This window comes from Stomoxys calcitrans, chromosome 4 (genome assembly GCF_963082655.1).
Source record: "Stomoxys calcitrans chromosome 4, idStoCalc2.1, whole genome shotgun sequence".
In the NCBI taxonomy this organism is placed as follows: Eukaryota; Metazoa; Arthropoda; class Insecta; order Diptera; family Muscidae; genus Stomoxys; species Stomoxys calcitrans.
The window spans coordinates 116,638,271-116,661,581 of record NC_081555.1 but is presented as its reverse complement, the minus strand read 5'-3'; the positions used below and the strand labels follow the sequence as shown (position 1 = coordinate 116,661,581).

At 36.7% G+C, this 23,311-nt stretch overlaps 1 protein-coding gene across 1 annotated transcript in view; it reads left to right on the top strand.

Moving 5' to 3' along the window:
- LOC106087731 (uncharacterized) overlaps positions 1–23,311 on the top strand; it is a 598,301-nt gene that overhangs the window by 397,394 nt on the left and 177,596 nt on the right. The gene's annotated exons all lie outside the window — the stretch shown is intronic.

Here is a 23,311-nt window from a genome sequence, read left to right as displayed (position 1 = left end):
TGGAAGACTAGGATAGGGAAAGATTCTTATATTAGATTGTTAGGCAGTGCAGGGACGGAAGACTCAAAAAGCCTAATGAACAGGGACCCGACAATGGAACCATTACCAAGTTTCTCAAGATTCGGAAAATTAGGATAGGGAAAGATCCTAATCCTAATATTAAAACATTAGGCAGTGCAGTGACAGGAAACTCAATGAAGTCTGAAGAACAGAGAGCAGACGATGAGACCATCACCTATGCCCAAGATGCCCCTTTACTTGCGGACAAATGATTGAGATCATCCAGATAACCCTCCACCAGAGAAACAGGATGCAAAAGTCAAGGGAAGGACGGTGGAGCCTACCCTGCGCGAGGTTGTGCATAAAATAGAAGAATCGTTCGATGCCACCTTGGCGGTATGCATTGACATCGAGAGGGCTTTTAACAATGTCAGGTCCGACGCACTGATTCAATCCTTGGATCGGGTCCTTAGGGATTAAATAAACGATATGCTAAGGAACAGGTGGATAGATTATTGGTCTCATGACATAAATATGAAGGAAAAAGTGGCATAGGGAACGCCGCTGGGGGCATTTTATTGCCACTCCTATGGGTGCCAACATAAATAACCTATTACGGATGCTGACTAAGGAGGGATTTGAACCCGTCAGCTACGCAGACGATGTTAAATAACTTCTAAGAGTTAAAGATTCGAATCAGCTATGCAAAAGCGCCGAAAGGATTTTGAGATGGTATACGACTGGGCTAGACCCAGGGAGCTCAATGATAACAAAGAGAAGACTAAAATCTGCCTGTTCACGATACAACGATTTCGGTACCTGTCAAGGTCAAATACTAAGAGGTGATGTTGGACAGGAAACTGAGTTGGAAGTTTCACATTTAAGAGCGTACTGAGAGGGCTCACAGATGTTGGGCGCTAAATAGCCCACTGGCTCTAGTGTGATTAGACCAATACTTACTTAGTAGTTTGGTGTACTGCTGTGAAGAAAAAATGCAATGTAAAGATAATACAACAGGTTCAGAGAACATGGATCGATGAGAACCACGCCCACTGGGACACTGAAGATTATTCTAGATATCCGATTCATCGACATACAGAGTAAGTGTTAGGCAGCCATTGCGGCCATGAGACTTAAGGCGATGGGAGAATGCATAGGGGATAGGAGCAGCTCATACCGTCGCGGTATAATCGGGGCGACGATAGGAAACCCGGATGGATTAGAAGAGGTTTCCGTTCGGAGTGTGAGGCAGCCTCTGCTGCTATGAGACTTAAGGCGATGGGAGAATGCACAGAGGATAGGATCAGGTCATACCATCGCGGTACAATGGAGGCAACGATAGGTAACACGGATGGATAAGAAGACGTTTCCGATTGGATACCTGAGATGACACTTGAGGCCGAGTGTGAGGCACCGCTGCCATAGGCACAGTCTTGCATTGGCGGAACTCCGTAATTGCTATCTGGAAAATCATGCTATGCAGATGGATCAAAGCTGAAGGACAGAGTGGGCCTGAGGGTCTACATTGAGAACCCATCGACTGAGGTCGGTTTTGCCTGACCATAATACGATCCTGCAGGCGGAGATCCGGGCGATCACGGAATGCGTGAGTTTGAGTAGTGTTCACGCGAGGACGTCGAATGTGAACATCTTTACGGACAGTAAACTGGCCATCGGGGCAATGACAACCAGGACGGTAAGGTCACGAACAGTCTTGGAGTGTGAGAAGGATATTAACGCCTTCTCTGAGTATGGCACAATGCGCATCTTTTGGGTCCCGGGTCATAGCGGAGTAAGGAAAAATTAAAGAGCAGACGGTGTGGCATTGAAAACCGGAGAACTGCCGTCAAAAAATTGGGTAACCCGAGCCTTTCAGGTTGACGCAGACGGAGTTAAGGGCGTGGCCGACGAATGCAAAACGGTGGGTAGGACGACGAAAATCATATGGGGAGATTCAAATCGTGAGAAGATGAGGCTATTACTGAGAGGAAGTTACAAGGACGTCTGTATAGCTTTCAGTATCATAACGGGACACATAGGCCTACGAGCTTACTTATGGAAAATCGGTGCGGCAAGTGATACCATGGGTAACCCATATGATGAAGATGATAAGGCGTTGGAGTATTTCCTATTTCATTGCTTTCGCGGCTAACAGACACCGGTTCTTAGGTGGGGACACAATAACCGTCATGTACCAGCTTAGGAGCGTGTTAGGGAAAACAATTAAGGATTTTGTAAGAAACACGAAATTAGATTAGATTTTCTGTTTCGAGGTTTTTGTTATAGTATTTAGAGCGCACAGCAAGCCGCATAATGGCTGAGGTATATGCCCATAGTGGCATGGGACGGACTAATATAAGCACCCTCTTTTGAACCTATTCTAACCTGGTTGAAGTTTAGAAGTTTGAGTTGTGTGATGGTCCTGCATCAATTTATTATTTTCATACAAAATTTTTTTAAAGTTGGGTTTTCCTATCTTTAAAGTAAATTTCTTCCGCCAACGCCACAAACCTATCGATCCTTCGTAGTTCACTTCCTTTCATGTGAATCTATGGTATTTGAAAAATGTTAGTCTAATATGGAAGATATATTGGCATTTTTGCACCCAAATGCCATTTAATAAGAAACCCCTCGCATTTGAGTGTATTCGTTTTATTCTAAACATTTCAGTGGAATGAACTTGGAAATATTTTCCAACAGATATTTCACTTCCTTTGCAATGCTTTAAGCCATAAGCTCAGTGGCCCCTATTTTGTCGTTCAGTTTGCCTTTTTCCATTTTGTGTTTATCTTTTGCATCTCCATGGCCTGTCCACCTAAATGGAGGCTTAAAGTTGGCATGGTGTGGTTGATAGTTGTGTGCGTTTTTTTTTTTTTGCGCTCAGATTGTGTTGGAATGTTGGCAGATAAGATTGCTTTCAGTTTTTTGTCGTTTCCTTTTTTTTTGTGCTTTGAATATATGTTTGTGAGAGTTTTTCAATTATTTTTCGCTAAAAATATCTTGACCTTTGTTGACATAAAAAAAAATATTGTTTACCCATTTCTATGTCAAATTCTATTCAGACAGGATTAAATTTTCATATCCTTTAAGTAGGATATTGATTAAAAATAAATCTGACAAAAGCTAATCGCTTTAGATGGGATTTAGAGAAATGTATGTATATGCAAATCTATTGAAGAAGCTTTTGTGGTAGTGGCTTTGTTTTTTTTTTCTTGTATCTGTTCATATTTTGTAAAGGCTAAAACATATCCAAGTTATGCGTAATAAAATTTCTGGCTTATTCTTTAATGAGGAATTCATTATTGTAGTTTCTGCCAGTTTTGTGTAAAGGCATTTCTAAGAACAAGAGTACTTGAAACAACATTTTATGTGCAAATTCTTTTAAAATAAATAGTTAAGGAAGTTTAAGATGCTGGTATTTTGGGGTAAGATATTTCGTTAAGGTTTTTACAATGCTGTGATTTTATAAAATCAAATCGGGGAATAGCGTAACTTTTACTTCGAGCAGGCAATAAAATTCTACAGGACATTAGATATTACCATGCAAGGAAATGAAATGAAAAATTACAAAAATTTGCAACGAAGAGTAAGTACTGCATCCAATTAAAAAAAAAATACACAAAAATACAGTTGAGCCTCGATTATTCGGGATGCTCGGAACCATAGGCATTACAGATAATCGATTTTTCCGGATAAAGGAGTAAAAGTTTTTTTTCAGTTTTTACACATCTGTTAAGTAAAAATTACATATTGGTTTAGAGTTTGATGCAAAAATAGTAGAAGAAGAAAGCATGTATAGATGGCCTCCTTTAAACATATTTTTGGGCGAAATATCATCACCAGATTCATTTAAAATACATCGTCATCAGATTCATCTCATCTGTGACATTTGCGATATCTATAATTCCATAATGAGACAAAACAGCGAATGGGGAAGCATTGTTGTCACACCACTATTTTATTTCCTCAGTGTTAAAAGGGTTCCATTATCGAATGCATATTTCATAACCACGTCTGAAACAGGAGTTGATACATTTTTAAACCAAGTTTTTTAATTTCGGTTACATTCATTTTCTGGGCATTGCAATTTACCCAAGACATTTTTTGAAACTGCAGAACTAACAAACTTCCAGCCATTATCAATTGACCTAAGTGTTTTGTTTATGTGACATGACTAGTCTTTGCACAATATTTTAACGAAATGTAATTTAAAGCTCCTTATTACACCATGGTCTATCGGATGATTTAAAGAAGTGAAATTCGCTGGAAAAAAATGTTCAATAATTTTTTCAGATTTGATATCATTTACGTATGGTTGAGCCAGTTAGTTGTCTATCAACAGAAAGATTTTGATCATCTTTTAGATTAATTTTCATCCAATGATCACTTGTTTCGGGAGCAAATGATTGTTAAACAATTCTTGAAATCTTTGTTTAGTTACCAATCTTTTATAATGGCTTTATTAGAAACTGAAAGTTCGTGAACATTCTTTAAAACTCTTGGCCGAGCTCTTTTTCTGATAAATAACACAAAGCACTTGGCCTCTCTTTGGCACTTTATACCCATCTACGAGTTCTTCATCATGCCATACCAAACTGCTTTCAGGTAGACATCTAGTCTCGTTTTGTTTAATTTTTCAAATATCTATAAACTGGAGCAATCGTAGCTCAGAAGATAGCATATCCGCCTATGACGCTGAACGTTCTTGTTCGAAACCTGGCGAGAACATCAGCAAAATTTTTGGCGGTGCTTATCCTCTCCTAATGCAGGCGACATTTGTGAGATAACAGTCATGTAAAAACTTTTCCCCAAAGAGGTGTTGCACTAGGCCACGCACTTCGAACTCATCTTTAAAAAGGCGGTACCTTATAATTGAGCTTAAACTTGAAGCGGACATCACTCATTGAAATGTGCGCGGGAAAATTTGCAAATTTGCCGTTGTAAAACGTACTTATACTCCCGGATAATAGAGTTAATCAAAAAAAGTCAAAAATAGAAAATATATATCGCGAATAATGGAGGTTCCCGACTGTATCTTAAAATCTGCAATAAATGAAATATGCTTCTATATAGGTACACGCAAAAAAATAAAACATTTATCACATTTATCTTAAAGATTTGCTTTCATTGTAACCGTGTAAACTTTCGCTTTAATATATCAAACATTAGCCATAAACGTAGTATAATTGAACGTAACTTACTTAATTTATTGTAAACCTACGGTAAAAGGACCAACCTTTTGTTGCTAAACCAAAAACTCTTTAATTGCAAAATTGCTTCGATAGCCGAAAATGATTATTCCTGTACCGCACCAATAATTATTCTCTTGTATCTCTTCTACTAGAGAGAAAAGGAGAGTATTTGCACGTGTAAACCAATGGTTGGAAAAAATACTCACTCTATGCACATTACTTTGTACATACACAAGAAAATAATCCCAAGCAGAACCATATGCTTGCACATAATTGCAATTGTGAGCTCATCACTGTATATAGACACATTCTAATACACATTTTTTTTCCTTTTTTGTTTTGACTGAGCAAAGAGTAGTTAGTATATTAAGCTGCCCGGACGATTGCTTAAGGCCACCATAGCGCAGCATGTTCGCCTATGACGCTGAATGCCTGGGTCCGATTCCTGGCGAGACCAACAGAAAAAAATTTTCAGTGGTGGTTTTCCCCTCCTAATGCTGGCAACATTTGTGAAGTACTATGCCATGTAAAACTTCTCTCCAAAGAGGTGTCGCACTGCGCCACGCCGTTCGGACTCGGCTATAAAAAGGGGGCTTCATATCATTGAGCTTAAAACTTGAATCGGACTGCACTCATTGATATATAAGAAGTTTGCCCTTGTTCCTTAGTGGAATATTTATGGGCAAAATTTGCAATTTGTAAGGCTGCTTTCAATTGGTCATAATTGCTCTATAAATCCTGCTCAAAGAAGTGCTCGATGTTTGGTGATTTAGTCGACGCATGAAACTCATAGCCCATGACAATGCAAACGAACGCGATCCAGCTTTACTTTCTCATCTAACATTTGCTGCAGCCGAACTACGTCTGCTTTTTTGCGGCTGTTGTTGAATCGAAAACAATCATCACAATTGATGCCCACAGTTTAAACATGTTGGAGTCCTTCTGCGATTCTGTGGAGTTTGCCGTCAACGTGCCTGCTCCACTTCTACGTGCTTAGCAAATAATTTTTTACCCAAGTGGCTTTCTTTTAGATAGCCTTGTGGATTCCTGACTATTGTATTGGGACGTAAATAGAACATCTCTTGCCAAATTTTTGTAAATTTTTAAAATCCATATCGTATGAAAGTTATATGAGGGCTATATCTACATGTGAATTGATTTTTCCAAAGTCTATAGCGTTCGTCTTTGGGCCAAAAGATTGGCGTGTGAAAAATTTGATGACAATCGGACAATAAATGCGACCTGTACCTTGATTACAAGAATACATATGCGGACAGACAGACGGATATAGCTAAATCCTATCAGGAAGTTCTCAAACTACCGATCGGCTTACAAGCTCTTCTCCTTCTTACCGAAAAAGTAAATGGTTTTACTTTAGTTGGTCATTACAGATTTTTTTTCCGTTTAGCCGATCGTAGATTTTCAAGCACCTCGATCTTCTAAGCTCATTTTATAATCTCTGATACACAGTTTCGAGATGTCTTTTTCAACTTGGCCATGCCATCAGAGTTTTGGTCTTCGCTTTTTTCCTATTCTATTATGGTCGCCTTCAATAGGCCTCTTTGTTGGAGCTTCTTTAGCCATTCTGACAACACGACTCAGCCAAAGCAGCCATTGTTTTTTTGATGTGGTTTCATATGACGCCAATATTATCCATTAACGCATACTGGTCCATATATTTTAAGAAGAATTTTTCTCTCAAACACTACAAGCACCACCTCAACTACTTTCGCTAATACCCATGCTTCGGAGCCATACAACAGCGCGGGTAGTATCAGTGTCTTGTATAGTGTAATTTTCGTCTGTCGAGAGGTGGCTTTGCTCTTCAGCTGCCTGCTTAATCCAAAGTAGCATCTGTTAGCCAATATTCTGCGTTTTATTTCAAAACTGGTGTCATTTGTTTCAGTTAGGGCGGTGCCGAGATAGACAAAGATGCTAAATAACTCAAAGTTGTAGTTGCCAACTTTCTCAATTTTCTTTATTTGCTGGAGTTTCCAGGGCTTTGTGGGAGTTGATATCATCCTTTTTTGTCTTATCTCCATTTATTGCCAAATCCACTTTCGTTGATTCTCTTTTGAGACTATCAAAGGCTGAAATTGCTTCTTCCGGTAACTGAACCTTAAAATCGATGTCGTCGCCTAATTGTCTGACACCTGAATGGTTCGGAGAGGTTCTTTCCTTTTTTACCTAAGGAGCTTGTATAAGCAAGCGTCATCCCCCAAAGTTGTATAAAATTTGAAGAAATACCAAACTCAGACATGGATTAAAATACCTTTGAACGTATAGGGTTGTCGAAGGCGGCTTTGTAGTCAACGAAAAGAGGGTAGGTGTTGACTTATCCTTCTTCCGTAGAGATTTTTCAGGATTTGGCGCAGTGTAAATATCTGATGCATAGTGGATTTGCTAGATCTAAAGCCATACCCTTAGCGCCCAATTATTGCGTTGACTTTAGACTTTAATATTTTATCTTGTATGCGATGGGGAGGAGAGTTTTTCCGCTGTAGTTGGCATAAACCGTCTTGTCCCCTTTCGTATGTACGGGACATAGTATGCTGAGGTTCCAATCATCGGGTATGCTTTCTTCTAGCCAAACTGCGCATCAGCGTGTCGCCTCCGGTCTTAAACAGTTCAGCCGGCAAACCATCGGCTCCTGTTGCCTTATTGTTTTTCAGTCGGGTCAGTGCTACGGGAGTCCACGTTCTAACTAGGAGGTAAATTGCAAATTTTGCCCATTAACATTCCATTAAGAAACAGGGGCGTACTTCTCACATATCAATGAGTTCAAGTTTAAGCTCAATTATAAAGGACCTGCTTTTTATAGTCGAGTCCGGCGTGCCGCAGTGCGACACCTCTTTTGAGGAGAAGTTTTTTCATGACATAGTACCTCAGAAATGTCGCCAGCATTAGGAGGGGATAACCACCGCAGAATGTTTTATGTTGGTCTCGCCAGGATTTAAACCCAGGCGTTCACCCACTGCGTTACGGTTGCCTCCAACTCTAACTATGTGGTACACAACCTATACCATCATCAGGGTTTGGTTCTGCAGTATACCCATGGCCACGGTCATCGGATACCAGAAGCTGGAAAAAAAGTGTTCTTTTCAAATCCCCAGCACCCTATCCCCTTTTGTGTATTCTAGTATGACCTAGCCAACGGAATCATTGTATTTAAATGCTATTTACTATGATTTCGTCGTATACAGCTCGTGGTTCAAACGACGCCAATATTCTTCATTAACTTAGACTGTTCCACATATTCTACAAAAACTCATCTGCTTTCGCAAGCACCCATGCCTCTGAGGCATACAACAACATGGATTGTATTGTGCGATTTTCGTCTGCTGAGAAGTCGTCTGACATTGCCACTATAAACAATGCCTATGAGAATTCGAGTGAAAATTTCAAGATTTAACAGAAATCGATTCTTAATTCATTAAAAACGTCAAACAAAATTTTCAAGTTGTATATAAAGTCGTTTTCCCTTTTTTTCCACTCTTCGAGTGTCTTTAATCTGCACCTTTTAAAAAACAATTTTCCACCTTATAAATATTTGGTACTTTAAATTGCTAAAATAAATCTTAAATAAAACCTGCGATATTCCGCAATAATGCAGGTGGCCCATTAAGAATATATTAAAATACACTTAAGTAAATATGAATTGCAATGAGCATATATCACACACTCCATACGCTTACACCCACTCTTGGTCTCTTACCGCAAGCCGTACAAAAAACCTCGAAGCATTCGCACCATAATCTTTTATTCACTTACACACACACATACACACGCGCATGTACCCATATAAGACGAGTTGGCGATATTTGGATGAGTGCTTGAGTTTTAGGGGACGATGATGAATAAAACAATTTTAAAGAGATTCATTCATCGGCATGAATACGAATAACGCCAGGGCTTACTGTGGCGAAATGAGTGCGATTAAGGGAGATATGGCTTTGTCGCACACATACACTCAAACACTTAAAGCGGCTAAATAATAAAGTGTCAACATAAACGTCACGTCAAAATAATAACAATGCTACATGTTTGTTTGGGACTACTTACGTGATGAGGTAGGAGGAGCTCCGTGCGCACGAATGCTAGTACCTGTAATAAGAAAGAGTGTCTAAGTGCAAATATAAAAATAACTTAATTTGTATAATTTAAAAGTGTTTAGGATATGCAACAGCTTATATCAAGGTTTAATATTTTCCGTAACACAAGGTCGGCTTTAGTCTTAAAAATCTTTTGCAAAATTTCAACCCTCATTTTCGACTTAACACACATTTACTTAAGAGCTAGAACAAAAATTTGGGAAAACACTCATTTGTCATTTTTCCCCTTCAAATCACACCTGTGTATGTATCACAAAAAGAGAATTGTCCGAAGCAAAAACTACAATTTTTCTAACATAGTTTTTGGTCAACCTTGAAGTGCTAACACCAACCATTCATCAGACCCAAAAGTATGACTCAAGTGGGCAACAAATGTTCAAGCATATCACTTACTCAAGGTGTGTATGATTGTATGTGGTGGGTACATATGTGAACAGGGTTGCCATATCAGGTTACGAACCGATGCTGAACATACATCAAAATCAAATAAAGTAAAGTAAAGTAAAGTAAAGTAAAGTAAAGTAAAGTAAAGTAAAGTAAAGTAAAGTAAAGTAAAGTAAAGTAAAATCAAATAAAGTAAAGTAAAGTAAAGTAAAGTAAAGTAAAGTAAAGTAAAGTAAAGTAAAGTAAAGTAAAGTAAAGTAAAGTAAAGTAAAGTAAAGTAAAGTAAAGTAAAGTAAAGTAAAGTAAAGTAAAGTAAAGTAAAGTAAAGTAAAGTAAAGTAAAGTAAAGTAAAGTAAAGTAAAGTAAAGTAAAGTAAAGTAAAGTAAAGTAAAGTAAAGTAAAGTAAAGTAAAGTAAAGTAAAGTAAAGTAAAGTAAAGTAAAGTAAAGTAAAGTAAAGTAAAGTAAAGTAAAGTAAAGTAAAGTAAAGTAAAGTAAAGTAAAGTAAAGTAAAGTAAAGTAAAGTAAAGTAAAGTAAAGTAAAGTAAAGTAAAGTAAAGTAAAGTAAAGTAAAGTAAAGTAAAGTAAAGTAAAGTAAAGTAAAGTAAAGTAAAGTAAAGTAAAGTAAAGTAAAGTAAAGTAAAGTAAAGTAAAGTAAAGTAAAGTAAAGTAAAGTAAAGTAAAGTAAAGTAAAGTAAAGTAAAGTAAAGAGTAAAGTAAAGTAAAGTAAAGTAAAGTAAAGTAAAGTAAAGTAAAGTAAAGTAAAGTAAAGTAAAGTAAAGTAAAGTAAAGTAAAGTAAAGTAAAGTAAAGTAAAGTAAAGTAAAGTAAAGAGTAAAGTAAAGTAAAGTAAAGTAAAGTAAAGTAAAGTAAAGTAAAGTAAAGTAAAGTAAAGTAAAGTAAAGTAAAGTAAAGTAAAGTAAAGTAAAGTAAAGTAAAGTAAAGTAAAGTAAAGTAAAGTAAAGTAAAGTAAAGTAAAGTAAAGTAAAGTAAAGTAAAGTAAAGTAAAGTAAAGTAAAGTAAAGTAAAGTAAAGTAAAGTAAAGTAAAGTAAAGTAAAGTAAAGTAAAGTAAAGTAAAGTAAAGAGTAAAGTAAAGTAAAGTAAAGTAAAGTAAAGTAAAGAGTAAAGTAAAGTAAAGTAAAGTAAAGTAAAGTAAAGTAAAGTAAAGTAAAGTAAAGAGTAAAGTAAAGTAAAGTAAAGTAAAGTAAAGTAAAGTAAAGTAAAGTAAAGTAAAGTAAAGTAAAGTAAAGTAAAGTAAAGTAAAGTAAAGTAAAGTAAAGTAAAGTAAAGTAAAGTAAAGTAAAGTAAAGTAAAGTAAAGTAAAGTAAAGTAAAGTAAAGTAAAGTAAAGTAAAGTAAAGTAAAGTAAAGTAAAGTAAAGTAAAGTAAAGTAAAGTAAAGTAAAGTAAAGTAAAGTAAAGTAAAGTAAAGTAAAGTAAAGTAAAGTAAAGTAAAGTAAAGTAAAGTAAAGTAAAGTAAAGTAAAGTAAAGTAAAGTAAAGTAAAGTAAAGTAAAGTAAAGTAAAGTAAAGTAAAGTAAAGTAAAGTAAAGTAAAGTAAAGTAAAGTAAAGTAAAGTAAAGTAAAGTAAAGTAAAGTAAAGTAAAGTAAAGTAAAGTAAAGTAAAGTAAAGTAAAGTAAAGTAAAGTAAAGTAAAGTAAAGTAAAGTAAAGTAAAGTAAAGTAAAGAGTAAAGTAAAGTAAAGTAAAGTAAAGTAAAGTAAAGTAAAGTAAAGTAAAGTAAAGTAAAGTAAAGAGTAAAGTAAAGTAAAGTAAAGTAAAGTAAAGTAAAGTAAAGTAAAGTAAAGTAAAGTAAAGTAAAGTAAAGTAAAGTAAAGTAAAGTAAAGTAAAGTAAAGTAAAGTAAAGTAAAGTAAAGTAAAGTAAAGTAAAGTAAAGTAAAGTAAAGTAAAGTAAAGTAAAGTAAAGTAAAGTAAAGTAAAGTAAAGTAAAGTAAAGTAAAGTAAAGTAAAGTAAAGTAAAGTAAAGTAAAGTAAAGTAAAGTAAAGTAAAGTAAAGTAAAGTAAAGTAAAGTAAAGTAAAGTAAAGTAAAGTAAAGAGTAAAGTAAAGTAAAGTAAAGTAAAGTAAAGTAAAGTAAAGTAAAGTAAAGTAAAGAGTAAAGTAAAGTAAAGTAAAGTAAAGTAAAGTAAAGTAAAGTAAAGTAAAGTAAAGTAAAGTAAAGTAAAGTAAAGAGTAAAGTAAAGTAAAGTAAAGTAAAGTAAAGTAAAGTAAAGTAAAGTAAAGTAAAGTAAAGTAAAGTAAAGTAAAGTAAAGTAAAGTAAAGTAAAGTAAAGTAAAGTAAAGTAAAGTAAAGTAAAGTAAAGTAAAGTAAAGTAAAGTAAAGTAAAGTAAAGTAAAGTAAAGTAAAGTAAAGTAAAGTAAAGTAAAGAGTAAAGTAAAGTAAAGTAAAGTAAAGTAAAGTAAAGTAAAGTAAAGTAAAGTAAAGTAAAGTAAAGTAAAGTAAAGTAAAGTAAAGTAAAGTAAAGTAAAGTAAAGTAAAGTAAAGTAAAGTAAAGTAAAGTAAAGTAAAGTAAAGTAAAGTAAAGTAAAGTAAAGTAAAGTAAAGTAAAGTAAAGTAAAGTAAAGTAAAGTAAAGTAAAGTAAAGTAAAGTAAAGTAAAGTAAAGTAAAGTAAAGTAAAGTAAAGTAAAGTAAAGTAAAGTAAAGTAAAGTAAAGTAAAGTAAAGTAAAGTAAAGTAAAGTAAAGTAAAGTAAAGTAAAGTAAAGTAAAGTAAAGTAAAGTAAAGTAAAGTAAAGTAAAGTAAAGTAAAGTAAAGTAAAGTAAAGTAAAGTAAAGTAAAGTAAAGTAAAGTAAAGTAAAGTAAAGTAAAGTAAAGTAAAGTAAAGTAAAGTAAAGTAAAGTAAAGTAAAGTAAAGTAAAGTAAAGTAAAGTAAAGTAAAGTAAAGTAAAGTAAAGTAAAGTAAAGTAAAGTAAAGTAAAGTAAAGTAAAGTAAAGTAAAGTAAAGTAAAGTAAAGTAAAGTAAAGTAAAGTAAAGTAAAGTAAAGTAAAGTAAAGTAAAGTAAAGTAAAGTAAAGTAAAGTAAAGTAAAGTAAAGTAAAGTAAAGTAAAGTAAAGTAAAGTAAAGTAAAGTAAAGTAAAGTAAAGTAAAGTAAAGTAAAGTAAAGTAAAGTAAAGTAAAGTAAAGTAAAGTAAAGTAAAGTAAAGTAAAGTAAAGTAAAGTAAAGTAAAGTAAAGTAAAGTAAAGTAAAGTAAAGTAAAGTAAAGTAAAGTAAAGTAAAGTAAAGTAAAGTAAAGTAAAGTAAAGTAAAGTAAAGTAAAGTAAAGTAAAGTAAAGTAAAGTAAAGTAAAGTAAAGTAAAGTAAAGTAAAGTAAAGTAAAGTAAAGTAAAGTAAAGTAAAGTAAAGTAAAGTAAAGTAAAGTAAAGTAAAGTAAAGTAAAGAAATGAAATGAAATGAAATGAAATGAAATGAAATAAACTAAAAAAAAGTAAAATAATATAAAACAAAGTAAAGTAAAATACAATAAATAAAATAAAATAAAAAAATAAATAAAATAAAATTTATTAATTTAAATTATTTTAAATTCAGTATTAATCTGTCCAGGGTTTTTGAAATTTATATTAGAAAATATTCTCTTATGGCAACTCTGACAACTGCCATGCATTGTTCAAATATGCCTGAATCGGTGTACATAAACACATGTGGGCCCAAGGAAAACTCTGGTGAGGAGACGTGTGGTATTAAACATACACTTAACACCCACTTAACGTTTATGGCATTGGCTGGATAAAACAGGTGCAAACAATTTAACCCACAATGGAGAACAAACGAAACTAACGAAAAGAGAAAAAAATTAAATGCAAATACTGGCGAATCGATGTGAGAATTGTACCTCTTGTTGAAAATGAATGCAGTCTACGGCTTTTGGATACTCACACCGGATACACGTATTAAAATCGCAAACAAACCATTAAATAGTCACTCAAGAACAGACACCAAAACTTTCATCGAACTTTGTTGTGGTATCTGCCTGCGGTTATCACATGAAACCAAACGGAATGCAAAAAAATATTCAAAGTTATTGAGCCAAAAATGACATTGCCTGTATAAATAAGAATAAAATAAAAACTTTTGAATGCATTTTTACGCCCATCACTGAAGCATGGAGGTATATATGTATATTCATTGTCATTTCGTTTGCAATACATTGCAATATACCTTTTTGACTATACAAAGTATATATATTTATTCTTGATCGGTCAAGCCAAATCCGTCCGTCTGTCTGACGTAATCACTATACAGTCTTTTAAAATACAGATATTATGCTGAAACTTGGCACAGATTGTTTTTGTGCATAGGCAGGTTAAGTTTGCAGATGGGCTATATGGGACTTTACATTTATAAAGCCCCAAAATAGTCCGATTTCTCGATAAATGGTCTTAGGCCCATATAAGCCACAGTTATTTTGTCCGATTTTTTTTAAAATTTGCCACAATACGTTTTGCTAGGACTTACGACATTCACGCCCAATATGATTCATATCGGTCTACGTTTGGATATAGCAGGCATATATACCGATCTCCCGATTTAAGTTATTGGGGCCTTAAAAGAGGTCTTTATTATCCGATTTTGCTCAAGTTTGTCACAGTGAGTTGTGTCAGGCCTTTCCCGATATTCGTTTCGAATATGTTTCTGATCGGTCCATATCTGCCACATACTTCGATCTCCCGACTTTAGTTGTTGGGCCCATAAAAGGCGTATGTAGAACCTAATTTCGCTGAAATTTGAGACGGGGACCAGTTTGAAATATTTCAACATCCGTGCTAGGTATGGCTCAAATCAGATTATCAGCGTCCATCCGATTTCCTGATTGTTCAATCCATTTATTACCTAATTCGCTGCAATTTGGAACAGCGAGTGTGTTAGATTTCTTGTGCCAAGTTTTGTCCAGATGGGACCATATTTCGATAATCATATCATGGGTTCATAAATTGTGAAATTTCATCGGTTTTTGACGGAAATGATAAATACATACATTTGATGAGGTGGGTGTCCAATAGCCGGCCCTGACCAACCGAACTAAATGCGTATTTAGTTGCTCTGTTAATCCCTGTAATGACAAAACCACAAAACGGCTTTGTCCTCAGTTTGGCAATGAAAAAACTGCTACTTGCTGGGAAAGTTATATATGGTTTGTCAATTTTGGTTACAATAGCCATCTTCTTATATATAAAAATCAATATGTGTTTGTTTGTAGGTTTGTGTGTTCCTTATAGACTCAGAAACGGCTGAAACGATATTCTTGAAATTTTCACTGATGGTGCATAATGATCCCGTGGTGAAAATAGGGTACTAAATTTTTTGATATCTGAAGGTGGAGCGGACCCTCCCCCTATCCCTAATTTTCAGAAACGCCAGATCTCGGAGATGGGTGGTGCGATTTAAGCGAAATTTTGTGTGCTCTCTTATAGTAACCTACAAACAAAAATTTTAAATCCAAATTTCGGATGGGGTACCTAGGAAGGACGCCCCACACCAAAACCTACCAAATATATATATATATACACCAATCACGACAATATGGGATTCTAATGAAAGGTATTTACGATTAGAGAACGTATTTGATATCCAATGTGTTTGGATATCAAATACGGACCAAGTGTTTGGGGGACCACCCCAACCCCCAAAACACCCCTAAATCGGACATATTTACCTACCATGTCAATATGGGACTCAAATGATAGGTATTTGCAAGTTAAGTACGAATTTGATATCGAAATTTGGGAAAAAGTTTCTGGGGATCCACCCCTTCCCCAAAACACCCCCCAAACAGGACTTATTTACTGACCATGGCAATATGGGGCTTAAATAAAAGGTATTTGAATGTAGAATATGAATTGATGTGTAGATGTTGGACCAAGTGTTTAAGGGGCCGCCCATCCCCAAGAACGTCCCCCACAGAAGACAAATTTATGACCATAGCAATAGTGTCTATGGGGTCACCCTACCCCATAACACCATTCATAACAGCTCCATTGTCGGCCAAAACCCCACCCCATCCCCCAAAACACTCCAGTATGGGGAGTATTTTGGAGGATGGGGTGGTGTTTTGGCCGACAATTGAGCTCAAATGAAGGGTATTGGGGAGTAGACCATGAATTATGAATCAACATTCGGAACCAACTAGGGACATCCCTCCACCATAACAACCCCCAAGTAGGACGTATTTGCTCACCAAGAAAATTTTGGTCTAAAAGACAATAGACCTCGATATTCATAGTTTTTAGAGCCCATACCCCAAACCGGACACATTTGCTGGCTTTTTCAATAAGGGTTTAAGTGAATGACATTGTATTTGAGATTAGAAACGAATTTTGAGGCCAATGGCAATATGGAGTTCAAATATATGAGAATACAGTACGTTGCTGATATATTTTCGGGGTTAAGTGGTAGGGGGACCACCCCACTCTCCAAAACACCCTTAAATCGGGCATATTTACCGACCATGTCAATGTGGGGGTTAAATGAAAGGAATTGGGGGTAGAGCAAAAATTGATACCCACATTCGGGAACAATTTTCTGGTCATCGCAAAATGGGGCTCAGGTATTTGGGAGTAGAAAGCGAATTTGATAGCCAAACGTAGGACCATGTATTTAAGCCATCACCCCCAAAACACCCCCAAAGGATACACATTTTTCGACTATGCCAATATGTGGTTCAATGAAAGGTATATGAGATTAGAAAACGAATTTGATAACCAATTTTGGAGCCATTGGACGCCCCAGCTAGTCTATATGTAAAAATGAATTTGTTTTTATTTTTTTATCTGTGGGTATGTGAGTTTGTTTCTTTCGTATAGACTCAAAATCGGCTGAACCGATTTGCTAGAAATTTACGCAGACTGTGTAGGTTGGTCTGGAGGGAACAATATGCTATATAATTTATATATATCGGAAGGGGGCGGGCCTTCATCCTTTCCCTAAGAGCACCGCCAAAAATCGAAAGTAAAGCGTTCGTGATAATGTGGGACTCAAATGAAAGATATTTTGGAGTAAAGTACGAATATGATATTTTGGTCCAAGTACCTAGTGGGCCGCCTCAAGTTCAAAACCGTCCTAAAAGCCCTACCCAACTGCTAGTGTCCGACTTTGGCGGCGAAGAGGATACCGCTGAACCAATCCCTGATAAGGGTACAGAATGTTTACTTCTTAGTCAGAATGAGATCCAAGTACCAGTGAAACGACTGAAGAACAACAAGGCAGAAGGAGCCGACGGGTTACCCGCTGACTATTTAAGACCGGAGGCGACAGGCTGATAAGGCGTATGCATCAGCTTGGTGTCTCAGATGCATATTTCGAGGTGTTACAAACAGAATGACGAAATTAGTATACCCCTTCCTCTTCTTCCCAAAGAGGTGTCGCACTGCGGCACGCCTTTCGGACTCGGCTATAAGAAGGATGCCCCTTAGCATTGAGCTTGAAGTGGACAGTACTCATTGATACTTTGTGAGAATAGAATGTTCATGGTAAAATTTGCAAGAGAAAAACAAGTAAAAGCCTACTAGGTTCGGCCGGGCCGAATCTTACATACCCTTCACCCTGGATCGCATTTGTCAAGTTCTTTGCCCCTTATCTTTTTAAAGGCAAACAAAGGATAATGAATAAAAATTGCCAAGCTATTGGAGCCATATCAGGTTGTGGACCGATTCGGACTATACTTGGTTTGGGTGTAGGGAGACAGTGTAGAAATTATTGTGCAAAATTTCAGCAAATCGGATAAGAATTGCACTCAAGAGGTAAAATAGGGTGATCGGTTTATATGGGAGCTAAATATATCAGGTTATGGAGCGATTCGGGTCATAGTTAGCGTGAATGTTAAGGGTCATAGAAAAAGTAGTTGTACAAAATGTCAGCCATATCGGATAAGAATGCACCCTCTAGAAGCTTAAGAAGTCATAAGCCAAGATTGTATTATATGGAAGCTATGTATATCAGCAAAAATAGGAAAATATGTAAATATAACTGCTATATAGTTGGGCTGGGCCAAATAAAAAGCGTTTTTACATGTTTTGGTTACTTAATCTACAATCAGAGTACCTGTACCTTTCTCTCTCCTTTACTTCAAGTGTAACAATTGCTCGATCCGTTTAAACTCATCTTATTGGAGTGCTTTTCAATAGACGTTACCTAACCAAATCAAATCAGGTCTATTTTCGAGTAAAATGCAATTAGCTTATTACAGAACTTCATTCATGTTTTCATGAGAGGTCAAACCTGAGCAAGGCTACGGAGTCGAGTTTTTGAGACCAGAGTTTGACTTTTAAGCCGGTGTCGGACTTTTATTCGGAGTTGAGCACGCTTGCCCCGACTCCGAACTACTCTCTGACTCCGACCCGGGGTTGAAGTCAAGGGCTAGACTCCGCAGCTCTGATCCCGAGTCTTGCTTCTGATGGAGTTCATACCAACCGCATGAAAGACAAAGACTTAAGTTAAAAAGGTTTTCATTTCTTTAGTTAGACAAAAAAGTTAGTATTAATGATATTTTTCACACAGTTCCGCACGACATTTACATTTCAGAGATTTAACAAAAACATCTTATACCATCGAAGTTAAGCACTACCACTGTTCCGCCTCACACAACAACACCGAACACGTGCGACAACTTTCTTGATAGTATTCCTTGCAAATTCTATTTGTTACTTTACTCCTTCAGCATGAAGAGTTTTTCCATCCGTTCTGTAGTCCCATCCCATTTGTTCTACAATAAATTAATTTCTTATTAATGTGAAAGCAAAGGAAGCTTGAGTGTCATAGGGATTATGGTGGTTTAGTCTTCCGAGACAATGATCACTTTAACATTCATGACCATTAATTTCTTCCTTTCGCCTTTGTTATTTTTATTTTGTTCCGCCTTTTTGTTGTGTTGTGTTAATGGTTAAAGTTGTAGAGATATAGAGAACATATTTAGAAATTCATTACACATGGGATTTCCGCAAATTGAACAAACTCCCTGTTTCTCTCCTCATTGTGGGCTTGGATAGAAAACCAAGATATACATGTTAGCCACATGTTCATGGGTATAGCACTTCTGTAATTGTCACTTAATTGAGAAAGTTTTTCTCAATCATTTCGATATGAAACCATAAATTTTCTAGATTATCTTACTCATGAAATGTAGGCATGTAGGCGAAACCATTAATTAATTTCTCCTATTGACGCTATTTTTCTTTCCATGTGATGGCAAAACAGGTAAACTGTTTACTTCTATTCAACAGATAATGAAAAAAAAATTGTGCTACACGTGTCAATGTTATGGCATGCGAACTTCGCAAAAAGCCATCGCACGAAGTTTTAAATTTCATAATCAACTATGGAAGCAAAATAATTGCACATTTTGCCCATCAACATTCCATTAAGGAACAGGGGCAAACTTCTCATATATCAATGAATGCAGTCCGATTCAAGTTTAAGCTCAATGATACGGGGCCTCCTTCTTATAGCCGAATCCAAACGGCAAATCCAGCATTAGGAGGGGAAAACCACCACTGAAAATATTTTCGATGGTCTCGCCAGGATTCGAACCCAGGAGTTCAGCGTCATAGGCGGACATGCTAACCTCTGCGCTACGGTGGCCTCCATGAAACATTTGTATTATTTGTTGTTGATGTCCGGCATGATAACTTTTTGGGAACATGATTTGAGAAGATGGCTGTGTTAGCTAACAAAAACCGTCTTTACATTAGCCGCAATCAAAACTGACTTTCATGATCCTCGATTTTCTGCGAATCTTTCTCTCTTTCGGATGGGTTGCAGAAAACTCTTCAACAGGGCGAGAGCCAAAAAGGCACCACTCGACTAAAAGGCGAAAAATTGAACCCTGCAGCTCCGTGGAGGATACATCTAAGGTTTCGAGGCTATGGAAGATCTTATCCTCGAAACCAATTACTGTAGGATGGATAATATATGGACAATGTGTAGTGAGGAACCACCGTAGGCCACCGTGGCGCAGAGGCTAGCATGTCCGTCTATGACGCTGAACGCCTGGGACCATCAGAAAAACATTCCAGTGGTGGTTTTCCCCTCCTAATGCTGGCAACATTTGTGAGGTACTTTGCCATGTAAAACTTCTATCCAAAGAGGTGTCGCACTGCGGCATGCCGTTCGGACTCGGCTATAAAAGGGAGCCCCTTATCATTGAGCTTAAACCGCCGTTCGGACTCGGCTATAAAAAGGAGCTTAAAACTTGCTTCGGGCTGCACTCATTGATATGTGAGAAGTTTGCCCCTTTGTTTGTTCCTTAATGGAATATTCATGGGCAAAAATTTGCAATTTTTTTAGTAAGGAACCACATGAACTACTTGTTGACAACCCTGGAAAATATCCATTGGCCAGCATGGCGTCAGAACAGGTCGTCGCCGATATGCATTCGTTGGATGTTATTTGGGATAATATGTCTGAGTCGAATATCCGTTGGGCGATAAAAAGTTTCGAATCCTTTAAATCGCTAGGCCGTGGTGTGTCACCGCTTGAATTAAAAGCTTTGGCACATAGACTGGCTCATTGGCTAAGAGAGTTATATAGTACTGTGCTTGTATCAGCATATCGTACATTCATGCGAGATGGAGAGACACATAGATTTTGATATTACATTTGCCTTTTATTCTTAAATACCTCTATTTTAGTGCCAATATTCTGTATGTCTGTTTGGGGTTTTTCAAGGTATGTTTTTGGAATGAACCTGCCGCCCTGAGACTTGGTGTCCAAAATTTCTGCATACATTTCTTTCTACATACCTTTCATTACAGTCTAATATTTTTCTGATCGGACCTCTTCTTAATTTGTTTTGTGGTTAGAGGGAAGATCCGCCCACCATCAACACCAAAATACACAATCTGTGAAAATTGCAAGAAAATCGGTTAAGCCACTTTTTGAGTCTATACAAACAAACACACTTTGAAGAAGAAGAAAATAGTTTATGAAAACATGTGAATGTTGATGCCCTTGTTAGTTCACCTGTAGTAGATGTTAGGAATACCTATCCCAGATAATACTGAGAGAAGATTTTTATAGACAAACAAAGGATAGTGCATAAGAATTGTTATGCTATTGGAGCTGTATCAGTTTATGGACGAATACGGGCTATACATTTGAACGATAGAGACCAAATCATTGTGCAAAATTTCAAGGTAGCGCTATAGAGGCTCAAGAAGTATAATCAACAGATCGGGTTTTATGGGACCTACTAGCTGACCCGGGCCTGCTCCGTTGCACCTTCTTTTACATTATATGGAGCAAACGTTTCCTTGGAATATTTATTTTCGACAATTAAAGAGCTTTTAGTAAAATGCCATGCTACGAAAATAGTATATCGCTTGACAAACAGTTTAACAATATAAGTGCCTTTATCTGAATCCCATATGATCTTTATTGGTCTACGAATTTAAGTGTGGATGTAAGGTGTACTTCATTCTTAAAATTCTTTATTTCGATATTCTCATTATATCTGATTTAGGAGTGTTTTCGGGGGTGAGGTGGTCTACCCGACACTTGGCCCTTGGCCCCAAAAATATCAGCATCGTGCTCTTCTTTCAAATACCATTTATTTAAATCCCATATTGCCATTGGTTAAGGGGTGTTTACACGATAAGGAGTCCCCCAATTACATGGCCCCAAAAAAGGTTATCAAATTCGTTTTCTAATCTCAAATACCTTTCATTTGTGCCACATATTGGCATGGTCGAAAAATGTTTACCCTTTGGAGGGTGTTTTGGGGTTGATGCCCTAAATACATGGTCCTTCATTTGGATATCAAATTCGTATTCTACTCCCAAATACCTTTTATTTGAGCCCATATTGCCATGGTCAGTAAAAAATTGCTGTTTGTGTGGTATTTTGGGAAAGGGGTACACCCCCAGAAAATTAGTCCCGAAAATGGGTTTCAATTCTTGCTCTACCCCCAATTCCTTTCATTTAAGCTTCACATTGACATGGTCGGTAAATATGCCCGCTTTAGGGGTGGCCCTCCAAACACTAAGCCCGGAAAATATACCAGCAACGTGCTCTATTCTCATATATTTGAACCCCATATTGCCATTGACCTAAAATTGGATATAAAATTCATTTTCTAATCACATTTAAACTCATATTGCAAAAGTCGGCATGTATGTCCGGTTTGGGGTATTGCCCTTAAAAACTATAAATATTTAGTTCCACTCTCTTTAAGACCCAAATTGTTTTGGTGAGCAAACACGTCCTATTTGGGGGTTGTTATGGTGGTGGGACGTCCCCTAGACAGTTGGTCCCTAATGTTGATATGAAATACGTGGTCTACTCCCAAATACCTTTAATTTAAGCCCCATATTTTCATAGTCGACAAACATGACTGGTTTGGCGGGTGTTTTGGGGGATGGGCGGCCACTCAGTGACTTGGCCTTGAAAATATATATCGGATTGGTGTTCTACTTTAAAAAACCTCTTATTTGAGTCTCAAAGTGCAAAAGTCAGCTAATACTTACTATTTGGGTGGTGTTATGGGGGTGGGGTGGCCCCATAGACACTTTTCCCAAATATTGATATCAGATTCGTGCTTTACCCCCCGTTGACATTTCATTTGAGCCCCATATGGCTATGGTCGTAAATTTTTCCCCTTTGGGGGATGTTTTTAAGGAGAGGTGGCCCCCCAAACACTTGGTCCCATATTTGGATGTCAGATTGGAATTCTACACACAAATACCTTTTATTTAAGTCCCATATTCCCATGGTCAGTAAATAATTCCTATTTGGGGGTGTTTTGGGGAAGGTGTAGACCCCCAGAAATTTGGTCCCACATTTGGATATTAGATTCGTATTCTACTCGCAAATACTTTTCATTTGAGTTCCATATTGCCATGGTCGGTATATATGTCCGATTTAGGGGTGGTTTTGGGTCTTGTGGTGGTCCCCCTAGCACTTGGTCACATGCGTTTTATTATCCTAAATACCTTTCACTTGAGTCCCATATTGTCGTGATTGGTCTAAATATATGTTTGATGGGTTTTAGGGTGGGGCAGCCCCCCTAGGTACCCCATCCGAAATTTGTATACCAAATTTTTATTTTTAGGGTACTATAAGAGAGCACACAAGATTTAGCTTAAATCGCACCACCTATCTCCGAGATCTGCCGTTTCTGAAAATTAGGGGAAGGGGGAGGGTCCGCCCCCCTTCAAATATCAAAAAATGCAGTACCCTATTTTCACCACCGGATCATTGTGCACCATCTGTGAAAATTTCAAGAAAATCGGTTTAGCCGATTCTGAGTCTATAAGGAACACGCAAACAAACATAAGTTGATTATTGTATATAAGATAGCAGGTTACCGATTCAGACCATTTGTGGAGCGTAGTTTGAAGGCCATAGGAGAAGGCGTTGGCCAACGTAGCGCAGAGTTAAGCATGTCCGCCTATGACGCTGAACGTCTGGGTTCGAATCCTGGCGAGACCATCAGAAAAAAATTTTCAGCGGTGGTTTTCCCCTCCTAATGCTGGCAACATTTTTGAGGTACTATGCCATGTAAAACTTTTCTCCAAATAGGTGTCGCACTGCAGCACGCCGTTCGGACTCGGCTATAAAAAGGAGGCCCCTTATCATTGAGCTTAAACTTGAATCAGACTGCACTCATTGATATATGAG